The sequence below is a fragment of the Cyprinus carpio genome, chromosome B3 (genome assembly GCF_018340385.1).
Source record: "Cyprinus carpio isolate SPL01 chromosome B3, ASM1834038v1, whole genome shotgun sequence".
NCBI classification, from domain to species: domain Eukaryota; kingdom Metazoa; phylum Chordata; class Actinopteri; order Cypriniformes; family Cyprinidae; genus Cyprinus; species Cyprinus carpio.
Window position 1 is genome coordinate 21,174,439 of NC_056599.1, and position 23,037 is coordinate 21,197,475.

At 36.7% G+C, this 23,037-nt stretch overlaps 1 protein-coding gene across 1 annotated transcript in view; it reads left to right on the top strand.

The window, feature by feature from the left end:
* The first annotated feature begins 308 nt into the window (after window positions 1-308).
* The window catches only part of LOC109060324 (protein phosphatase 1 regulatory subunit 29-like), a 73,129-nt gene continuing 50,400 nt past the window's right edge, over window positions 309-23,037 (top strand). The window contains exon 1 of the mRNA XM_019077485.2: window positions 309-356. The gene's annotated coding sequence lies outside the window, so the exon portion shown is untranslated. The remainder of the gene's footprint in view (window positions 357-23,037) is intronic.

A 23,037-nucleotide genomic window follows, 5' to 3' on the forward strand; every position in this document is an offset into this window, starting at 1 on the left:
ATGCACTAAGTGACAGACTTTGCCAAGTCTGCCACCTTATTTAGATTCAGGCTAATTAAGAAAGCCAAGTGGGTTTGCAGCACCACAAACAACATTATTCAGACGTTGCGCCAGCTCTTTAACTGTCTCTTCCTCTCCCATCATCTCTTATCTTCAGCTCAGAGCTCATCGGTTCCCAGCCCGTGTTCCCTGCGACAAGTGGATTTCAACCAAGGCTTAAGCATCAGGACCGCTTACACTTGACGTCTGCAGACCTGGTACAGCGACCAAACCTCATCACAAGAACAAAACAACAACACAGCCACATCCTAACCACAACAACCATAAACTGCATAGCGTCAGAGGAGGGAAAGCAGGTGAGAATTGGAATAGTCACACTATACATGTAGACGTGATGCAGTTTTTGGCCCTTCCTTGTGTATTGATTGTCAACCTTGTTAAACAGTGCATATAAAAAACTGTCTGTGTGCAAATTCCCTGCAAAAGCATTTGTTCCATCCGTTTGCAGTTTTCAACAAGCATCAGACCTGCCCCAAGCTGACAGGCATTGTGGTTTGTGTTTTTGTAAATGATGATGGACCTGTCATGTCTTTTCCTCTCTCTTATTCACACACATTGACACACACACTCAGCATGAAGAGAGAAACCTGCTCTCTCTTGTTTTCAAATACAGTCACACAAGACTATGTATTTTCATTTAGCTCGGTATAGGAAGTGTGCAGTGGTTTTTAAGGGGTCCCACGGATGATTTCCGCTCTCTTTAACACTAAAATGAAATGGTTAAATGTCCTTGCTTTGCTCCCTTGAAAAAGGTCCTGCTCACTCATGCTTACCGCAGTCAGCTCAATGGCAGTGAGACGCTTTAATGAGTCTGGACCACTGGAGCTCAGCTGTGACCCTCTTTACCCCCTCGGTCCTATAATGAAGACCATCATTATAGCGCAAGTCCACAAATCACACACTGTGCTTTCTCGTTTCCTTCATAACAAATACTTGCAGAAATAATATAGTATGTGTAAATAGAGCCTGTTATAGGACTAAAGTCTACTACAAAAGCAGTTTCATTTCTGGCATGTTTTCATGTTTCCTAAGTTTTTTTTTTTTTAAATAAATTTTGTTGACAAATGAAATAAATAAGAAATTGTAAGTTATGAACAATAGTTATGAACAATAAAACCATCAACATGATCTTGAGACAATTTTTGTTGTTGTTGTGGGGAAGGGTTAGAAGAAAGGTGTTTTTTAAAATGCTTCATTGGCATGACAAATATTTTGTATTTTGTGTATTGATGCAGAATTTTCAACTTACCTTCATGCAATGAACATTATGCAAAGATATTAGAGATTTATTAAAAAGGAAAGATAAAAATCTACAAATAATAAACTACAAATTATAAATAATACATTATAAAACACACAAACACACACTATGTTATGTTATGTTATGTTATGTTATGTTATGTTATGTTATGTTATGTTAAGTTAAAATAAAATTAGAAATGAAGGTTAAAATGTGTAAAATTTGCTAAAAAGTTTTTATGTGGCATTAAAACTTTAGCTTTGGTTCACAACTCTAAAATTTATTTAAAATGTTTTAATTTATTTTTTACTTTATTTTTATGCATAATTTGTTAAGTTTGTCTAGGTTAAATTAAGGTTAAAAGTGTAAAAATAAACACAATAATTTATATTATGTTTCATACTTAACTCTTAAATAAAAAAAAAAAACACACACATAAATATATATATATATATATATATATATATATACATATATATATATATATATATATAAACAACTTTATTCATTGATGTTATGCATTTTCCTTCCTTTTGAATAAGTCTGTATATTATTACTATTTTCCATTATTAATGTTTTATTTAATAATAAATTGAGAAAAAGTTTGGTGAAAGCGCAAAGCAATTGAAACAGAGACAGAGAGAGAAGGTTGTGTGATTTGTGTGTAGATGGTGTGTGTTTAGAGGCACAGGTGACCTTCCATGTTTAGTAAGAGGCCGCGAGTGCTCATCTGCTGATCTTCCCTCTGGCTTCATCACCGCAGGAGGAAAACTCATATTGCGTGAGGTGTCTCTCCTTGCCTGGCCCGTAAGAGTTGAATGTGTGTATGTATGTGTGAAATGTCTATTCTGTAATGACTGCTGTGGCACTCTGTTGACAGTAAAGGTCGGTCATGGGGAGCACATTAAGCCAGGACCTTTAGGGAAGGCACACAAACACAATGAGTGAGAATGAGTGTGTATGTGTGGTTCTGTGTGTCATGTGAGTAGCGACTGTACTATTGAGAAGAACATAATGGCTGCCTCTCCACCCACAGCGATTAACACAGGAACTCTATTATTACTGCCTGACAACAGTGCTTAAGTGTGCTGTTTCCACCCCTGCCCTGACCTGCCCGGCTCTACTCACATCGACAAGAGCTGCAGTTCTGCCGTTACATCCCCCTATCCTTCCCTCCCTCCCTCCTGGAACACAGCTGGAGATGGGTTCCCATCAGGGGGAATCCACTAAGAATGATTAGTGCACTTTCTTTACACATATATGCATTATTTTTGGGGGTTAGTAAAATGTTTTTGAAAAAAGTTCAATTGATAGTTTTCACATGATGTCACAACCTTATTAGAATGCCCACCCGGAGGGCAAAACAAAGCTTTGCTCAACTGACCGCCAGTTATTTTTTTACGCAGGTTGCATTAAGTAGTAATGTAGTAAAATGCATATATTAAAAGGCGAAATTCAGTAAACACCTTACTGATGGTGTATATTTTGCACAGGCAAACAGATGAAGCCAATGTGCAAAGTTTCACGTTAAATGGTTTCCCATAGAAAACCATTAGAAAGAAAACACTGGAACATTAAAACTGAACCATTTGTGTTCATGTTCTGGCCTCATCTACTTAACTACATTAACTATGCATCATTAATATAGAGATTACTAAATTTGATCTTTTAATATTACTGTTTTAAATATATTAAGGCACTTTAAGTGTTTTTACAACGTTTTGTCGCACTGTTTAATGATTGAAATATTGCCGCGGTTGCTTAATATGGATTGCAAATGGCCATTTTGTTCACATACCTTTGTTTTATCCTTTTGAGAGGTGATCTAAATATTTTCGGCTGTGAAACACATGGAAAACTGACAGGCTTGTCCTGCAGTTCTATGGATGTTTTGCCCTCCAGGTCTTTGAGCCGGTCACGTGACTGAAAGCTATGAATAAGGCTGATCAAAAATGTAGTAAAAACTATTGTCAAATATTATTATAATTTAAACTGTTTTCTATGCTAATTTAAAAAAAAGGTAATTTATTCCTGTGTTGGCAAAGCCAAATTTTCAGCAGCCATTACTCCAATATTCTTTAATGAATATAAAAAAAAAAAAAAAAAGGACCTTATTTGAAATTGAAATCTTTTGTAACATAGTAATTGTCTTTACCGCTGAATAAAAGTTTTTATTTTCCAGTCTGTTTTTTCACAAAGCAGAAAGTACCATACAAGTACAATAAATGCACAAAAGTGGTGTTTCATACCTGAAGGAATCAGTTTTTTTAACAAATTGGTTGAACGAATGATTCACTGACTCAATTGTCATCACTTGTCGTCACCTATAATGAACCTACAGAAAAGTCAAAGCGTTTTGATCTATGGAAAAGAGGCCTGTTTGGGTTGAAAAGAATAATGATATAATATAAATACTCATCGGTCTGAAAAGCAAGGTATGCTCTGATTGGCCAGCTATCCAGCGCGTTGTGATTGGCCGAATACCTCAAGGGTGTGACGAAAATGTTACGCCTCTTAACATACTGTGATGCCGTGTGTCCTGGAGCGCCGAGACAAAAACATTAAAACCCATTATAAACAAGACATTTGTTCCATCCAGTGGGGACATAGTTATGCATTATAATGACAATACCAGCGGTTCTCAATTCCAGTCCTCGTGCCCCCCAGCTCTGCATATTTTGTATTTCTCTGTTAACACACCTGATTCAGATAATCAGCTAGTTAGAAGTGAGCTCCGTGCATGAACTGTGTTCCCATTGGCATGGTCCCTACACAATGTTCATTGCTCCCTACTGCCTGAGCAGGGGAAAAAAATTCAATTTAAACTCAATTAGGAAAATTAAAGAGCGCATTAAAAAAACAAAGAGCTGTTACAAACCCTTTTTAAAGTCTAGGGGGAAAATAAAGGGGTGCAACATTAAAACACTGAACGTGTACTGGAAAAAAACCAACAACACACAACCGGTCCTCAATTCGGCAAAGTGTCCATTTATTACAGTGATCAAGCTAAACATTAACCCAGAATATTATTTACATAACTTTACAAAATTATATACACTTTATAATCAAACAAAAATAGAGGTTTACAAAAGAACGGGGAAAAGGGAGAAGAACAAGACCGTGCCAAAACAAAGAAAGAAACAAAACATAACCAATCTTACTATAAACAAAAAACTCCTAATCTAACTCAACCATCAATATTCACAAACAAACCCCTATATAAAAGAAAAGAAAAATCTTCAGCGTCAAAGACGCCCTAAATAAACTACGCTAGCTACCAGCCAAAGAAAACATACAATCAAGTGGCACGAGTCACTAAACTAGTGTTCTATACACAATTGACAACCTCAGTGTGGCACATGTATATCACGTGATATCTTACCTGTTCTTTTCCCTTTCCCCGTTTACTAACATTGGTTTGACAACCAGATAACAGAAATGGTGAACACCTTAGAGAGAAGAACGATCGAATGGGCCATTTAATCACTGAGTTATCAAAGAACACACTTTACCACAAGTAATATCCGAACAAGATAGTACAGGACAAACATAACCAAGCCCGCAAGTGCTGTCACGACCGAATGAGTGCTCTAGCATGCGAGAGAACTCCCGCTTCCCGCACAGGTGCAGCCTTTAATCATATGGCGCGTCCTCATTAGTGAAGCCGCGCGTTGTCGTCACTTAACATTTTCCTTGATTGACAATTCGACAACTCCCGTTCCCGCGTCACCCTGCTGAAATAGAAAGTAAAGATGGAGAGAGAAAGAAGGGGAGGGAGAAACAACATCGTACCCAAAACACAATTATAACCTGGGACGTAACAAATGTCTTCACACACAGACAACTGTGACATCATATACCTCTGTAAATAAATACAATTTAAATTCACGTCTCACACACTTCAATGCACTTTGAATGGAACATATACGTTTGCTTCGAACTGGAATCATGGCGGAATATCCTGTGATGTCCACTTCGCAGGGCACTTACGGTCGAATAGAACAAACGTCTGAAGCATAAAACAAAAATATAAAATTACTAAATCAGCAGCGTAAACATGAAACCATGTCTGCCTTTGTGATTGGAGAAACAACAAACAACAAGCGCTAATCTACACTGCTCAAAACTTGTGTTTGAATCGTCAGTGGCGAATCCTTTAAATATGTAAACATACTTACAGACTGTGAGTCAGAACAGCTGGCATTGTAGTGTACTCTCCCAGGATCAGGAAACAGTCCTCCATAAAATGTACTGCACACATCTGAATATTTAGGTTGAAATGTTCTGAAACAGTGTTATAAATACAACTTAACCACTGATTTCTAGTTGTGTCTTCTTTTGGAAGACCAAACAAAGTAGTTTCGCTTTCACAACAAAACACACAGCGTTTATATGACATGGTGCCGGCGGCAACAGAGAGAATAAAAGTTACGATTTCTTTCTTTGCATGAACATTTGGGCAGTGTTATGCAAATCTTCCCACATCATGACGTAGACATGTGGGGGCATGTTTAAATGAGGCATTTTAGGAGGGAGTGGTTGACTCTTAACTTTCATAAAGAATATCTCTTTGGATTTGAGACTTTAGTCTTTGCAACTTTACAGATCTTCTTTATGCACGTGAATAAAACTGGCTATTTTGCACTGAACTAAGTGAGAAAAATAAAAAAAAATCATATGACCCCTTTAATGGTTGGTTTGTGAATAAAACTGGCTATTTTGCACTGAACTAAGTGAGGCAGCTGTTGAATGTAGTGAATCTGACCCTCTGTGTTTCTCTTTGTAAATCTATCTATGGACTGTTCAAATTTCTAAGAGAATTTTGATGTTGGACAACAGGACTTACATTTTATTTATCCAAGAGGCTATATGCTTGAGCATAGATATAGACCATAGACATGGGCATCATTTGTGATATTGTCTCTAATTGGCGGTTAATGGAAATGTGTAAATGTGTCCAAATCCTATCGTGTCTCTAACGGTGACTTTATTATAGCAATATTATATTGCACTTTGACCATCTCTTATATTTTAATAGGTTTGATCCTTCTGCTCTCGTTAAAGCTTGTGTGTTTTTCTGAAAGGTCTTATTTTACAGAAAATACTCAGTCCAACCTTCTCTAAAATAATTGAGAACTCAGTCAGCTCTGGCAACAGAACAATCTATTGTATTGCACCATCAGAGACACATTTTAAATGAATCTGTCTCGTTCATGACTGACATTTAATTCTTTAATTACACAATGCTTTAAAGCAACATTCAACATCATTCTGGTAAGTTGCTATGGTTGGATGGGGCCTGACAAGAAATTAAATTGAAAATGCTGTGCAACTTACATTGTGTTGGTTTTTAGTCAAATCACTTTCTTTTTTATAAGATTTACTTAAAGATTTCTAGAGGAAGGATGAACCAATTTGAGTCATTCTGTGCTCTCTCTTAAGAGACAAAAGACAGCAATTGAGAGTTCTAATGAAAGTATTGATCAGAGGCCCGTCTCAAGCTATTGAGGTAGATGGAGTTTGTTTGGTACATAGTTGCAGCTCTTGGTTTTTTGTTTCAGAGTATCTTAATTGCTCTATATTGTGTAGTCATGTTGAAAACAGGCCCATAGTTCTCTGCTGATATCAATACTGAGTCTATATCTGGCTATGTTCAGGTGACATCAGTATATGTATCTGTCTGCTGTCAGTTAACTTCAGGCTGATTCATATTATTCTGTTTTCTTTATGTCTATTGTCCATTTTCCTTGCTAGCTGTTAATAAGTGGTGAGTTGAAACTATCATATACATTAGTAAATGTTCTGTGCATTGTAAAAAATTAATTGGTGAGAACAAAAAATCAAGGCAAAACATTAAAATGGTATTTTAATTTTAAAGATTTAAAGTAACTAATTTTCTTAACTAAAAAGCTTCATATACTGGATCAAATGTGATCACTTTTAGGGTCACATGGCCATGGATTGGTTATTTATTAGTTGTAGGGCTACATATGAAAGTGGCCCAAACTGGATTTTAAAAGATTGGATTTTTATGTTCACACTGCTCAAATCTAATCTATAATCTATGTCACATGCAAACAAAATAATGGATTTAGGCCACCACTAGACAGAATCTGACCTAGTAGTAGAGAAGATAGAGACCAGTTTGCTAGCTAGAGCCATTTGAACGTGAGAGAATAAAACTTTCTTACAGAATGAGAAGTGCTTTCACTTCACTCACACAGAAGCAGTCACAGTCAGACTGTCAATGTGTGGCAGTCTGTGGCTATTTGACATGTGTGTCTGAGATAGATTGTACCCAGAGAATTTTATTCATAATGGCTAACCGGTCACTCAGAAATGAGCTGTGAATACTGAAGGCGAGACTCTCGAGTCTGTTCTCTCATAGCAGACATATAAGTTTTGAACAAGTCAGATTTAGGGTTGGGAAGTGTGAAACCATTCTTCCGTTAACAGTTCTCACACATGCATTAGATCACAGACTTTCATACAGTACTTTGCAGAGATTCTTGCATTAATTACTAGTTACTATCTGGCAGTTAATATGACAATGTGTGGTTAAAGATACACGTTGTGCATTAGGGTACCTTGCAAAATTTACAACTTATCAGAAACATTCATCAAAAACCAGTGTTTTAAAGGGTGTTGATGGAGCTGAATTTGTCATAGCTACTTTTTGTAGCTGTGTAGTCCTGTAATAGTCTTGTGTGACTGCCATTCATACTGTAAGTGTGAGTGAGGGGTGGTTGATAAGTGCGCAAAGAAGGTGTGATGTCAGTAAAGCAGACCTAAAGCAGGAGACATATAGGGACAAAGTAGACTGGACCAGGGCAAAGAAGATGAAGATGAATGCAAATAGTCTTTAATAAATCCACACAAGGGTAAATCCAGGACAGAAAAAGCAGGAGACATATAGGGACAAAGTAGACTGGACCAGGGAACACAGGACTGAACACAACTATCTGCAGTCAGCAATTTATGTAATGTACAAAATAGTGAACACGATTGAAAGCCCCGATATAGGCTACTCATTGCGAAGTTATTTTTTCGCTCTTCGCTTAGAAGTAAACAGAAGTTGCAAATACCTTTACAGCGATATACTCTTAATGAACATCCTGATGCTGCGCTTTCCTTTCAGTAATAAAATAAACACACAACAAAAATGACAGCAGTGAAAAAAGAGCAGTTAAGACAAAATCTGATAAAAGCGATGTGGATATATTTCTTGACCAAAGTGCTTTACATAGTAAAAGTATACAACAAGACAGCAGAGCTAGATTATAAACTAATAATTAAAAATAATAATGAACTCTGCAATTCACCAGCATTGTATCGACAGATGAGGTAATTCAAATTGCACTGCTATGATAGTTTGATTTTAAAACATATTTTAGAATATATGCATATGGAAATATGGCTATGTTACACTATAGTTTGAATTACTCCCCTTTTTTTGCATGACAGTACAGAATAAACATTCATTTTATGTGAAAGGCTCCAGGGAGTGCTTGTAAATTTCACATTTTCAGGTTTTCACAAAAATATTATGCAGCCCAACTGAAATCAGCATATTAGAATGATTTATAATGGATCATGTGGAACTGAAGACGTAATGGCTGAAAATTCAATACAGGAAATGTCTCCACTTTGCCATCACACGGATATAGAAATAAAACTTCTTCATCGGCATAATGGTTGAAGAATCTTCGACATCCATGGAACCTTTTCATTCCACAAAAGGTTCTTTACAGTTGTAAAAAAAAGTTCTTTAGATATTAAAATCTTCACACTAAGAAAAACATTGTTCCTTTAAAAACTGTTCACTGAAAGGTTCTATGGGGAACCCAAAATGGCATCATTGCAAAAAACACCTTGTGGAACAAAAGTGTAGATTACATTTGAAAATATGTGAAAACAGTTATTTTTAAATGAAATAAAATTCCACAATATTATGGTTTTACTGTATTTAATAAATAAATACAGCCGTAGTGAACATAAGAGACTTTGTTCAAAAACATTCAAACCTTTTACAGCCCCCAAACCTTGGAATCGTGGTGTATATATTAATTAAAAGTACAAAAAAAAAAAAAATCATCTCTTGTCATATTCCCTCTCAGATAAACCCTCTCAGATCTGTACTTTGATGCATGTGCATCTCCATCCACTGATGAGAAGTGTTGCAACAAGCTGTCTCTTTCTGTGTCGACGCGTAAGATTAATCCGAGGCTTTGGTTTGAGCTACAAAGAACTGTCAGAAGAATTACAGTAATTCTTTATCCTCACATGTGTACCTTTGGTTTTGTGTTATACTGGAATCCACAAGCAGATGGTCTTGCATCTAAGAAAGGGTTTTTTGGTGGGGGAGGACGATATTACACAGAGCACAAGGCTCAGTGATGAAACGACTAGTGGAAATCTCTCCAGAGAGTTTGTACGGATCACATATCAGTGTGACAGACAGAGTAAACAGCAGTTTCTCCTGTGATTGATGCTGTTGTGAAAGATGTTAGACACACTGATACACATGTTGTAGATTGCAGGGCCAAAAGTGACTGAACAGGCGCTTATAGACACTTATTTTGTAAAATCAACAAGTCCTTAGAGACTCGATGGCAAGTAAAGTGCACAAACACGCACACATCTTCTGAGGCGCGTCTAAACTGTGCTTTTCACACTCTCAGCCGTTCCACATGGAAAGTGACAGGCTTGCAAGGAGGGAGGGTTTTGTAATTGAATCGAAATGACAGATCGCTGGAGAAGCGAAGGTCGAAAGCACCCAAAAGCCTGTGTAAGGTTCTGGAGTAAATGAATGTGAGAGAAGAGCTTTGAAAGGCTGTGTCAGTGTTTGGGATTGACAGCCGTATTTACTAACAGGTGTGTCTGTGAAATTGCCCTGTACATACAATAACAGACAGGAGCAGATCGAATGCTGTCATATGAATGAGTAACCAAAGTCTGTCCTCTTCTCTTGACAGCCTCGAGTAATAGCTGTAACCATAGTGACAGATAATGATAGTAAATATCAAGACTTTAAATTGCATCTTGTGATTTTTTTTTTCTAAGCTATCTAGCATTTGATCCTCTTTAAGAAGCAGTGTGTGGTCAAAAACTCTTATTGTAAATGATGTAATGAAAGTATGAATGTGTGAACACTGACATGAGCCTTTTTGTCATTTATAGATGTTCATACAGCTTACATTTAACCAAATTCACTCTTTAAATGCAGTTTTGACTGTTGAAAATTGTTCATGAGGTAGTAACTTTGAATATACAGTAGAATGCATTTGTCACTTTTACATAACTGAACTGTGTATGAATGTTAACTACAAGCAGGACTGACAACCATATTGCACTGCTATATGGACATAGCCTAAAACAGTAACTGCACTTTCTTGCAATGGAGTACATAATGAACAATTTGTACTTTATGCATGCAGTGTTATGAGAAGCTGTCTGCCATTGTTGCTGATCCAGAGCCTGTGTTTTAAAAATAGCCATGTTTACTCAGCCCCACAGGCCAACATTCTCCATTAGCACTATACAGCTCATTCTACAGCGGCTGATTTACACACGAGAACTGCTTATTCTCTACAAACATATATTTAATGAGTACAGCATCGCTTGCCAGATTGTCAGAATGGGAGCCAGCCATTTTAACCGCTTGATGCATAGCAATAACATTTAAAGTTGACATATCATAAAATCTGCATATCATATCATGAAAAGTACTAAAATCAGGTCCCCGGTGCATCTACCAACCAAGGAGACATGAAATAGATTAACCCAGTAACTTTGTTTTGGTAAGCCTTTTACTGCAAGCGTGTGAGAAAATGAGCGCATTTGATTCCGCTCCCTTGGTGACGTGGCAAAGGGATTTCATTATAAAATGACTGCCCCTTCATCTGTAAGCACCACCCACAGTGCCATCATTTTTATTTTGCAAGCGACAAAGGTGTACCAGTTCTAATGCCATGGCGAAAGTTTGAGCAATACATGTTAACTTTTCCATCTTTGGCTGCACAGTTTTGAGTCCCAGCCTCAGAGGAGACAACAGAGCAGTGGATTTATTGATTTATTTACTGTATATTGCTGCTGCCACACAGATCTAAAACCTTCACAGACATAACCGACTGTTTTTGTAACTCGTGTTTTTAACATAAACTTATATGTGAAAGAGAACTTAGTTTAGTACTCACATGCTGCGACAGCCGCTTTCTGTCCGTGTGCTTCAGATGTGTGCTCTCAGAAAACCCCATATATCAAAAGCTTAAACTTATATGGTTTAAAATGCATTATTTCAGCGCGATAAACATTATAATCAGAACCAAAAGAGATGTTTTTAGTAGGTCTGAGCTGTAATGAAGCAGCTCTATTCTGGAAAAGGGGGCTGGGAGCAGCAACTCAATTGCATTTAAAGAGACAGGTACTGCTTCCACTCAAAATAGGCATTTTCAAAATGATATAATAAATTATCTGTGGGGTATTTTGAGCTGAAACTTTACAGATACATCCATAGAAAGTTGGGACAGTACATTTGTTTTAAAGGTCCATTCAGAATTTGTATTTATTTATTTATTTATTTTATCATAGTAGTACTTTTGAAAAAATCTTTAAGATTGCATAAGCCAGATCTACTTAGTACTCTCTGTAACCCTCTTCTCACCAGACCCTTTTTCTTGCTGAATAAATTCATTCATGACTATGTGTGATGTTTCATCCACATAACTAGGGGTCATTCCAGTTTGTCTGCCAAATCAGCACAACATTTACAAAAATGATTAAATGAACCTTTAATCGGGTGACCAATAGCTTATAATTTACGCCAAGTGCTGTTGCTGGTTAGAGACTATAAAGCAATATAATATACAGTATATATAATTTATGGAAACATTCTCACTTCAGTGAGCATTTATTGCACATATCTGCTAAAAACATAAACTACCGTTAAAAAGTAGTAATCATTTTCTTATGATCACCAGAGCAATGAATGTAATATATTTTAAAATGCATTTTATTAGTGTAATGTCAAAGCTGAATTTTCAGCATCAATATTTAGTCTTCAGTGTCACATGATCCTCCAGAAATCATTATAATTTGCTGATTTGCTGCTCAAGAAACATTTATTATCATTATCAGTGTCGAAAACAGTTGCTTAATATTTTTGTGTAAAAGTGCAATTTTCTTTCAAGCTTGATCTTTGATTTTATGTTCTTATATGTCAAACATTACAGTAGAATCTACACCATACTTCTTGCAGTACATGTCGAAAGAAACTACTTTAAAAGTGACAGAATCTCGATATGAGATGATCTCTGATGTTGGAGCCAGAGAGAGTCAGGTGAGTTGAGCTCTTACTGAGCACTCAGAAATGACAAAGTTGTAGCCGCATGCTGAGACTGATCTTGAGGTGAGAGCACTTGTGAGATGTGGAGACACAGACTGTCTTTCCATAGCTGAGGTGGTAATTAATATCAGGGTCTGGGGAGTGTGTTCTGGTGTTTCATTAAGAGCTCCAAACTCTGTCGTGATTACTCGCTGCCCTCTCTGAATGAAGGTCCCTTTATGAAGTAAAGGACCAGAGAGCTTTTCTGCTTATTAATGAAGAGCATCTGAGGCCTGAAGGAGGTTGGTGGCTGTATTGAGCTGCTGTTTCTGAGAGCCCTGCACAGGGGAGCATTTGTGTAGTCCCTATAGCTCTCATAAAACAGCCTCTTTTGCATGACCTCACCGCTCGACAAACTACTTTATTAAGCAAACCTGGGCTGACTAATGGTTTCAGTGAACCTGTGGACCCCTGAGTCAAAACACAAGTGGGCTGATGAGTCAGTAAATGTAGAACTGACTTTATAACGCGAGCTGTGGATAAGAGAATTGGTACATGACACACTTCACTGAGATAGTATGTATTTAGGATAGTAAAGATATTCATTCTGATTAATTCACATGTCATTCAATCACTCTAATTCACATGATGTCAATGAAATATTTTTTTGTTCATCATAATGTGCACCAGTGGGGATAATTTAAAAGATTTGTGGCTATGAATCATAAAGTGACCTCTGCCCTTTTCACACTCCCTTTTACAATGATGTATGACATCAAACAGCATGAGTCATGCAGTATGAAACTCTGCTGTAACATGACCTCACACCTACTGTGATTCAAAGCATATTTGTATTGGAAGTACTGAATGTAGATATACTGTATGTGTTATTATTTGGACAGTATAATCATTATGCACAGTGATTTTTGTTTAATGAAAGGCATGAGACACACAGAAAGATATAAAGAGCACAGTGAAATGCTCTATAAAAATTAAGTAGATGATAATTTTCAGTGCAAAGACACTCATCACCTAATGAACACTAGAAGCATGTGGTGTGTCGTGACTGTATCTGTCCCACTATAATGAATGATGAACGCCACAGAATTAAATCGACACCGACTTGCAGAGTGAAAACACAAGAAATTAATTTGCCCTTTTTGCAAAGTCTGTTGCAGTAAATAATTTATAAACATTGATCTGAACACCAGGGGTGTGCTGCATTCAGAATTGAATCAATCGAATTCCAAAATTTTAATTGAGGTTGAGGCAACAAACAGGATGCACAATTGCAATTAAGTAGAATTCAAATGAACTGAGATTTAAAGACAATTATTTTACTGCAGTAAGTGGAATTTTTTAATACACACACCTATGAATTTTTTTTTTTTTTTTTTTTTTTTTTTTTCTATGATTTGAATTTTTTTTTAATCATTATTATTATGATTATAGTGATTTTTTTTTTTTTTACACTGATTTTCCTAATCTTACCAAGGGCCCCACTAGCTGACTATGAGTAAGAGAAAGATAACCTAAAAGAACTCTGCTGAATGCTATAAAATCTGAACAGGTTTGCTGCCAAGTCATACATTTCCAACTAAGAAGATTTAAAAAGGGATCTCATTACTCTGTGCATCGTCTGATTCATGCAGCACATAGACACACATTGCACACACACAGGCTTTCCAGGTCATGGTACACCTCCACGTCCTCTGTCTTTCTGCGTATCCACAAATACTCTCAGCTGTCAGCTAATTTACAATGCTTTATGCTGCAGAATTTTATACAGTCAACAAATGCTGTTTGCTCATCTCAGAACATCACAGTTTTGTAATGCTGCTTAAATATTTTTGTGATGTTTTGTGATGTTGTGCGAACTGTGAATGCTTAGATATTTGAATATACATTTTCCCCCATGCCCTCATTAAAGAAGAATAAGACTGATTTCATGAGACTTGAGAGAGAGCAGGGAGAAAGAGATAAAAGACAGAGATGGAAGAAAGAGTTAGCCACAAGCATCCATAAACAGCTTGACAAAGCATGAAATATGCATCCCAGATGAACGCAGACATCCTAAGGCATGAACTTCAGTACCCTCTCATCCTCAGCACATTTCCACGAGCGGGTTTGGTAAGTTGACTGAGTGAATTCAGCATTGTTTTTCAGTTGTTTCTAGATTATTATGTGTGCGCGCTGATCTGATTATAGCAAAGATAGGTCAGCTTACATAATGGCACAGCTCGCTAGATAAAAAAGAACCTCTCCTCCACGTATCACACACTCAACATACAGAATACATCATACACATCCATAAGAAAGACAGAATTTCCAGTCTGATGTGACAGATAGAAAGTATAGCATTTGCTGTGAATAATCTTTGAAAACCAGATGTAGATGGTCACTCCAGAAACACTTAATGCATTAGAAGTCGTAAAGCTGATTCTCTTTCTGTGTTCTCTCACTCCTCCACTCTCAGATCTGTCTTTTTCTCTCTTTCTGTCATGTGATAGGCATACAGTATCTGTGCCATGTTCTTGCAGGCAGATGCAGGCGAATATTCTGTCTTTATAGCTTTTGAAGAAATAACTCAATTTCTCTATACTGTCATGTTAGTGATGGAAATAAGGCTGATATTGGCTCACTTTTGGTTGTGTATTCTTTCCGTCTTTATCTCTTTTCCTTTTTCTTACAATCCTTTTCAAGTGTTTGTCATTTAAAGCAGTATTTCCCAGCCTTTTTAAATTTCTTTACTCCTGGAGTGCCATTAGTAAGGTCTATGGACTCCAATCTTGAAATATATTGCTATAAACAAACAATATACTAGCCTTTTCATTAATAGTGGCTATTATTCTGCTTTCAAGCAATCAATATTTTTGGTGAAAAACAGACTCGCAAAGCAGCTTTCTCTCTCTTTTTAATGAGACACCTGATCTTATTTGTCTGAGCATTCACCAGTTTTGACATTTCTGGGGGAAACCATGCAGAAAACATTTCTCTGAGAAAGACCTAAAGGCGAATTTATTTATACATCCAGTCCAAATGGGACATTAAACAAAAGTCATTTGCAGTTTTTGTAAATATCATTAAAATATGAAATGTCACACAGGAGCGATTACATTGTCATTTGTATCAATTTTTTTTTACATAAAACTAAATGCAAACAGCTCTTGGAATAGTGGTTGTAGATTGGTATGGTAATAAAAACTTTTTAGGCTTAAATACTGACGCCTTAAATTACACCTCAAGGACTTTGTGGAAAGGCATCCACCATAACCTTGTAAAAAAGCAGTGTGCTTAATTGTATTGAATGGTCACTTGTAGTGTACTTCAAAAAGAACATTTTTATTAAATTGTGCTTATAATTCTTCTGTGGTTATGTTTTTAACTTTCCTGTGTGTAATTCAATATTACATTTAAATATAATTGATGTACTAAATGTACTAAATTTCCTCATTACAAATCTGTAATAATTGTAAATATAAATACACAACATATAGGACAAGTTTCAATAGAAATTACATTAAAGTTTACTTCAGTTTACCATAAATGCTTTTCAGTACATTAGGCAGTGTGCTTTAACCATATTTCAAAGGCAATATAAGTAGTTATGGAATACATATAAAGATGACTCCATTTACAGTAAGTTGGTCAAAAAGCACTTCAGTTCAGCTGATTGCATTAATATAAATTCAAACTCTAATGCATTTTCATTCAATTTCAGTTAAAATGCAATTAAATGTCCAGGAAATTATATTCAGTTTCCACTTATACTGTTTTAAAGTGTACTATTTTAAAATAAGTGCTCTTTTTGAAAGTATAATGAAGTTTATTTCATTTTCACAAGGTTAGGTCAAAAGTTTGCTTGGTCCTCACTTTTTTACTAAAACAGGGAAACAGCATCATCCTGATCCTGTTGTGTCCACCTCCTTATAAAGGTGGAGGGCAAATGCAGCCGTAATAGGACAAACATGACCTCATGACCGTCAGCTCAGCCATACAGTCAGATTAGCTTCTCTGGGAACAACAGCACAGCCGCAGGGAACTCGTGCCGTCACTACGACAACACGAGAGATGGACCTTACACAAGGGCCAGACACATAATACAGAGACCTGAAAACAGGAAATTCACTCTGATGTCACTCTAGCCAGCTTTGAGCTTGTGCACACACAAACACACACACACACACACAAAGAAAACAACACGCTGCAGTCTAGGGACTTCTTGCTAGGTCAAGTCATACATACCTAATTAAAACAAGGAGGCAGCCAATTAGGCAAGAGACCTGATGACAGAATTAACATTTCAAAGAGCCGAGGAATGAGGGGACGAAAGTGAGGGAGAGGGAGAGATATGCGGCAATAAAAAGGTCAAAAGAAGGAAGCAAAGAAAACAAATATTGGGGGAGAGGTATGAATAGGGGTTTAGACAGCACAGCAAACATCTTATATGACTTCCTCATTGCTCTGATCTTGTGCCTCATGCGGTGCAGAACCCAGCAGGGTCTTAGCACCATTATTTAAAGAAGAGTGCTCAACACGCTCCACTTCTAAAGGGCAGAGGATGGCCGCTTCTCCAGCCGCATACTAAAACATCAGTTCACAGAGAGGCTGATGCTGGGAAGGTTTGAAATGTAGCGAGAGCTTCCCGAGATTTCTGAGGCAGAAAATTAAACAGATGGCAAAAACACAAACAGAGGTCCTTTTTTCCCCAGCTGTTTTCTCTTTCTTGTTTTTGTGTTGTGGAACTGTGTTTTTCTCTCTAAAATCATATTATCTTTCGTTTAGTATCTGTACAATCTTTTCTACCTCTTTATCAGTGTCTCTATTTTTGTGTAGTTCCTTCTTCTGCCTTAAAAGAGTTGGCTCTTTTTCACACAGAAGCAGAATTCTAGTGTCAGACCTGTTTGGAGTGCTAATTTACTCTCGCAAATGTGCAGAGCTGAATTTTGAGAGCAAGTTCGAAGTCAAAGTCAACTCTACTGTCATTTTTAGCACATGGATAAAAAATGGAAACACAGTTTCTTCAGGAAAACAACAATGATACACAGGAGACTCACAAGGGCTAAAAAGACAACAGTACAATAAATACAGACAATAATACAACCATGTACACAGAGTAAAACAGAATTGACAATGAGTAGGCAAAGTCTAAATTGTAGCAGCAGTTGTATATGAGTTGTTAGGGAATAAATATATATACAGTTATTGCTGTTATTAAGTGAATACAATATATAAAGTTTTGCATTTAAGTTATGTAACAGAAAATTATACTTTTGAATGGGCTATTACATCTTTGGTTGGAAGGTCAACCTTCGGGTGTGTTTACACTCCTAATTGGGTTCTGGTTCCAGACTTTATTACATCTTTTTTTTTTTGATGTTGGAAGGTCAACCTTCGGGTGGTTTGTTTTACATATTTCATATTTCATGCATTCATATTTCAGTCAAACAGCACCAGAATCCATTTGGAATCTGACCGAGAACGACTTTTTCAGGGGTTCTCAGTCCACTTGTTTGGTGCGCTCCAAGGTTCAGATATCAGCATTCACACTTTTAAGACTTTAATTAACTACGTTTTAATTAAACCAAACCTGTGAACACACCCTTAGTCTGTAGTAGTGTACTGCTGCTTTCTGACTGGAACCATATTGGAGAACTAGCTGTCTGTTTCACCACTCTCATGCCTCATACGTATTGTGATTTTTCATGCTGGGTTCTGGGAATTTAGAGAGGGAGATATGAACTGTGTGTATGAAGGTTTTAGATCCTGTTTCTGTCTGTCCCCACCAGATTTGATGTCTGAACATTCATAGCCACTGTCAGTTAATTAAGATTTGACAGATTAACTCTCAACTCGATTGGGCTTGTTTATAAAAAACCACTGCATGCAGAAATGTGATGAGATTTTGTGGTGTTATAGAAGTTGCCATATTTGATATTTACTTTAGTGACTATCACTGTGGTTACAGATGTTATTCATCGCTATCTCAAGAATAGGAAAGGGGGTTACTTGTTCATACAGACCATATTCGATAAGTTTGGGTCTGTAGTTATAATTTGAGAGTCTGTAGTAACTAAATGGCAAATAAGGTTCTATCCTGAACCATGACTGTGAATGTAGATTTTGTTTATTTGCTCTTTTTCTGACTTAAAGGGATAGTTCACCTAAAAATGAAAATTATCTTATTCAGTTCAATCCAAGTTTGTTTGTATAGTGCTTTTCATGATACAAATCGTTGCAAAGCAGCTTTACAGGAAATTAAGTTTCTACAATATATTTAGTAGTAGCTTATCATTGGTGACTATGTCAAGTTGATGCACATATGGCAGAAATGTATGGTAAAAATCAGTTAATGATGTAATCAAACAGACGATGAACACTATTAATGAACATTGCTGGATTGTTAACTATTTTGAATCATCACATTTAAGTGATTAGCATTTGAATTTAATTATTTAGCCTCAATAACATGTTTGTATTCCCAGTTGTATTCTGTATGCGTGAAAACAATGAATGATCATTACCAATTAAGTGAGGCGGTATTAATTCAAGGTTTACCCTTAGGCTACTGTTTCACTGTATCAATTTAGATTTATTGTTTGACTCACTTCCTACTTTTCCTTTTTTACATTTTAGCTTAAATTTTCTTCACAGCAAAGATTATATGTTGCAATCAAACTTGTAAAAAAATTTGGTAGTTCTGTATGTTGTTTCAGGGTTGGATTCAATCCCGTGGCAGAAACAGAGAAACAAATTGAGAAATAATTAGCATAGCTGCTGTTCCAACCAAGCAAAAATTATTTGTACAACCCAAGCTAAAGAATAATAATGTGAATTTGATCAGATATAACTGCAGTACAAGATTATGAGATGCATTATGTGAATGCTTGGCTAAAGAGATGTGTTTTTAATCTAGATTTAAACAGAGGAAGTGTGTCTGAACCCCGAACATTATCAGGAAGGCTATTCCAGAGTTTGGGAGCCAAATGCGAAAAAGCTCAAACTCTTTTAGTGGACTTTGCTATCCTATGTACTATCAAAAGTCCAGCATTTTTTGACCTTAGGGAGCATGATGGATTGTAGCGTGGTAGAAGACTACTTAGATACACAGGAGCTAAACCATTAAGGGCCTTATAGGTAAGTAACAATATTTTGTAACTGACACAGAACTTAATAGGTAGCCAGTGCAGAGACTGTAAAATTGGGGTAATATGATCATATTTTCTTGACCTGGTAAGGACTCTAGCCGCTGCATTTTGGACTACCTGTAGTTTGTTTATTAAGGATGCAGGACAACCACCTAGAAGTGCATTACAAAAGTCCAGTCTAGAGGTCATGAATGCTTGAACTAGCTTTTCTGCGTCAGAAACAGGTAACATGTTTTGTAGCTTGTCAATGTTTCTAAGATGGAAGAATGCTGTTTTTGTAACATGGGAAATATGATTTTCAAAAGACAAGTTGCCGTCTAATATAACACCCAGATTTTTGACTGTAGAGGAAGTAACAGTACATCTGTCTTATTGGAAATTGTAATCCAACAGATTCTGTGTAATGTTTTTTGGTCCAATAAGTAATATCTCTGTCTTATATGAATTTAATAGGAGAAAATTATTGGTCATCCAATCTTTTACATTTTTAACACTCTGTTACCTTAGATAATTTAGAAGTTTCATCTGGTCTTGTTGAGATATATAGTTGAGTATCATCAGCATAACAGTGGAAACTAATCCCGTATTTTCTAATAATATTACCAAGGGGTAACATGTATATTGAAAATAGCAGAGGACCTAGGACAGATCCTTGGGGCAATCCATACTTTACCGGTGATAGATGAGATGACTCCCCATTTAAAAAAATAAAGTGGTAGCGATCGGACAGGTAGGATCTAAACCATCTTAAAGCCTGCCCTTGGATACCTGTATAGTTTTGTAATCGATCTATGAGTATGTCATGATCTATAGTGTCGGACCCACATCCTTATTTTGCTGAGTTAGATGTGTTCCTAGGTCAACATAATTTGTTGACCCTGGAACAACATTTTAATACAAAAATTTGGTCTTGACCATATCCCTACACCCTAAACCTAACCTTAACCATGAGTAATCCCTAAAATCAGATAAAATGATAGATGAATAACACTGATGTACAAGCACCAAACACTGATTAGCCGCGTTTCCACTGTCAGGCTTAAAGCGAGTGTGCTAGTTCGTGCCAGGGCCAGTCGCGTTTCCACTGTCACTTCCGGGGCTTGATCGTGCCTCGTCGGGGCTTCCTCGGGGCCAACGGCCAGGGTTTTTTGGCCCGATGAAAACCTTGGGCCAAAGCGGGCCAGCTGGGGCTAGAGGAGTGGTTATGAACAGAGGCGGAGTTTCTTCGCGAGTGGAGAGCGTCAGAGCCGCGGATCATTTCAGAAAAAATAACAGCTATAACATCAACATTAAAAACTTTTAAAAATAAGCTGAACTCAAAACTCACTTTCAGTCAGCAGCGAGTGTTTGAAACAACGAGATCCGATGTGGATTATAATCATCATAAAAGGCAGAAATATTTATAAGCGATGTAAAAGACTATGCACACTAAACAATAAACATGGTAAATGCAACCACTTGGAGAAATCAGGCATCAGCTTCTTATTCTCTATCACAATTGTGTATTTATTTAGTAACATATTTTATCTGTCATAAGTTTCGTCTCGAGAGTTTAGCTCCGCGTAGCATGTCATCAAAATATAATAATGATTTTTGTTCGGGAGCTTTTATAAAAATTATTATCATTTATTATCATTTATTATCATTATTATCATTTAATTATTATCAATTATTATCAAATTATTATTATTATCATTCAGTCTAAATGTGACGTATATAGGCTACTGTGGCTACAAATAAACAGAAACAGACTCGACTGAATAAGCAGGCTATTTTCATAAATTTATTTCTGTGTGATTAATTTTGAGTCCTGATAAATTGATTCATTATGATCAATGTATCACTTATTCTATAGTAAAACATCGATGCTTTTGAATTTGAATATTTAACAAAGCATGCAAACAAAAGGCCGCTGTTATCATGTTCGTTTTGTGATCACGCTAGTTCCAGTGATTTATTTCTTAGTTTTCTGATAACTTCTCTTTGTTGGTGAAATGATGGGGTTGCGTGACGTTGTTCCTGAAAGGCGTGTAAAGGGCGGGTTTTAGTGAAGAGCAGCAGAGCTTCAGGCTCGACTGTGGAAACCCTGCGCTATTCTGGCCTCAGTGCTACTGGCCCGAGGCTATTAGCCCCGCCTGGCCCGTTTTAAGCCCTGGCTCGCACTGGCCCTACAGTGGAAATGCGGCTATTGTAAGCATAAACTTCACAAAAACTAAATCTGGTTCTTCAAATCTGATTGGTTAATCACAGTGTTGTACCAGGAACATATCGCACTTGGTAAAATCAGGTTCTGCAGTGTTGAACGCAGCACTAAGATCAAGTAAAACTAGCAATGAGATGCAGTCTTGGTCTGACGCAAGAAGAAAGTCATTTGTCATTTTAACAAGTGCAATTTCTGTGCTATGGTGGGGCCTGAAACCTGACTAAAATTCTTCATAGAGAATTTTATTTTTTTTTGCCAGCAAGGAGCACAATTGAGCAGACACAACTTTTTCTAAAATTTTAGACATAAACAGAAGATTTGAAATGGTTGTGTAATTTGCCAGTTCACTAGGATCTAGTTGTGGTTTCTTAATAAGAGGCTTAATAACTGCCAGCTTGAAAGGTTTTGGGAAGTGATCTAAAGATAACGACGAGTTAATAATATTGAGAAGCGGTTTTTCTGCTACAGGTAACAACTCTTTCAGTAATTTAGTACAGGATCTAACAGGCATGTTGTTGGTTTAGATGCAGTGATAAGTTTATTTAGCTCTTCCTGTCCTATTGTTGTAAAGTACTGCAGTTTATCTTTGGGTGCAATGGATAAAACTGAAGTATTAGACACTGTAGAATCTACATTTGTTATTGTATTTCTGATATTATCTATTTTGTCAGTGAAGAAATTCATAAAGTCATTACTGTTAAACTGTAAAGGGGAATATTTAGATGGGGTGTTTATTTGTTAATCTAGCCACTGTGCTAAATAAAAACCTTGGATTGTTCTAGTTATTTTCTTTGAGTTTGTGGATATGCTCGGTGCTGGCAGTTTTTAGAGCCTGTCTATAGCTGGACATACTGTTTTTTCCATGCAATTCTCAAAACTTCCAAGTTAGTTTTTCTCCATTTGCGCTCAAGACTACGAGTTTCTTTCTTGAGAGCATGGGTATTACTGTTGTACCATGGCACAGTACGTTTTTCTCTAACCTTTTTCAATTTGATGGGGGCAACAGCTTCTAATATATTAGAGAATATAGTGCCCATGTTGCTAGTCATTTCATCTAGTTCAT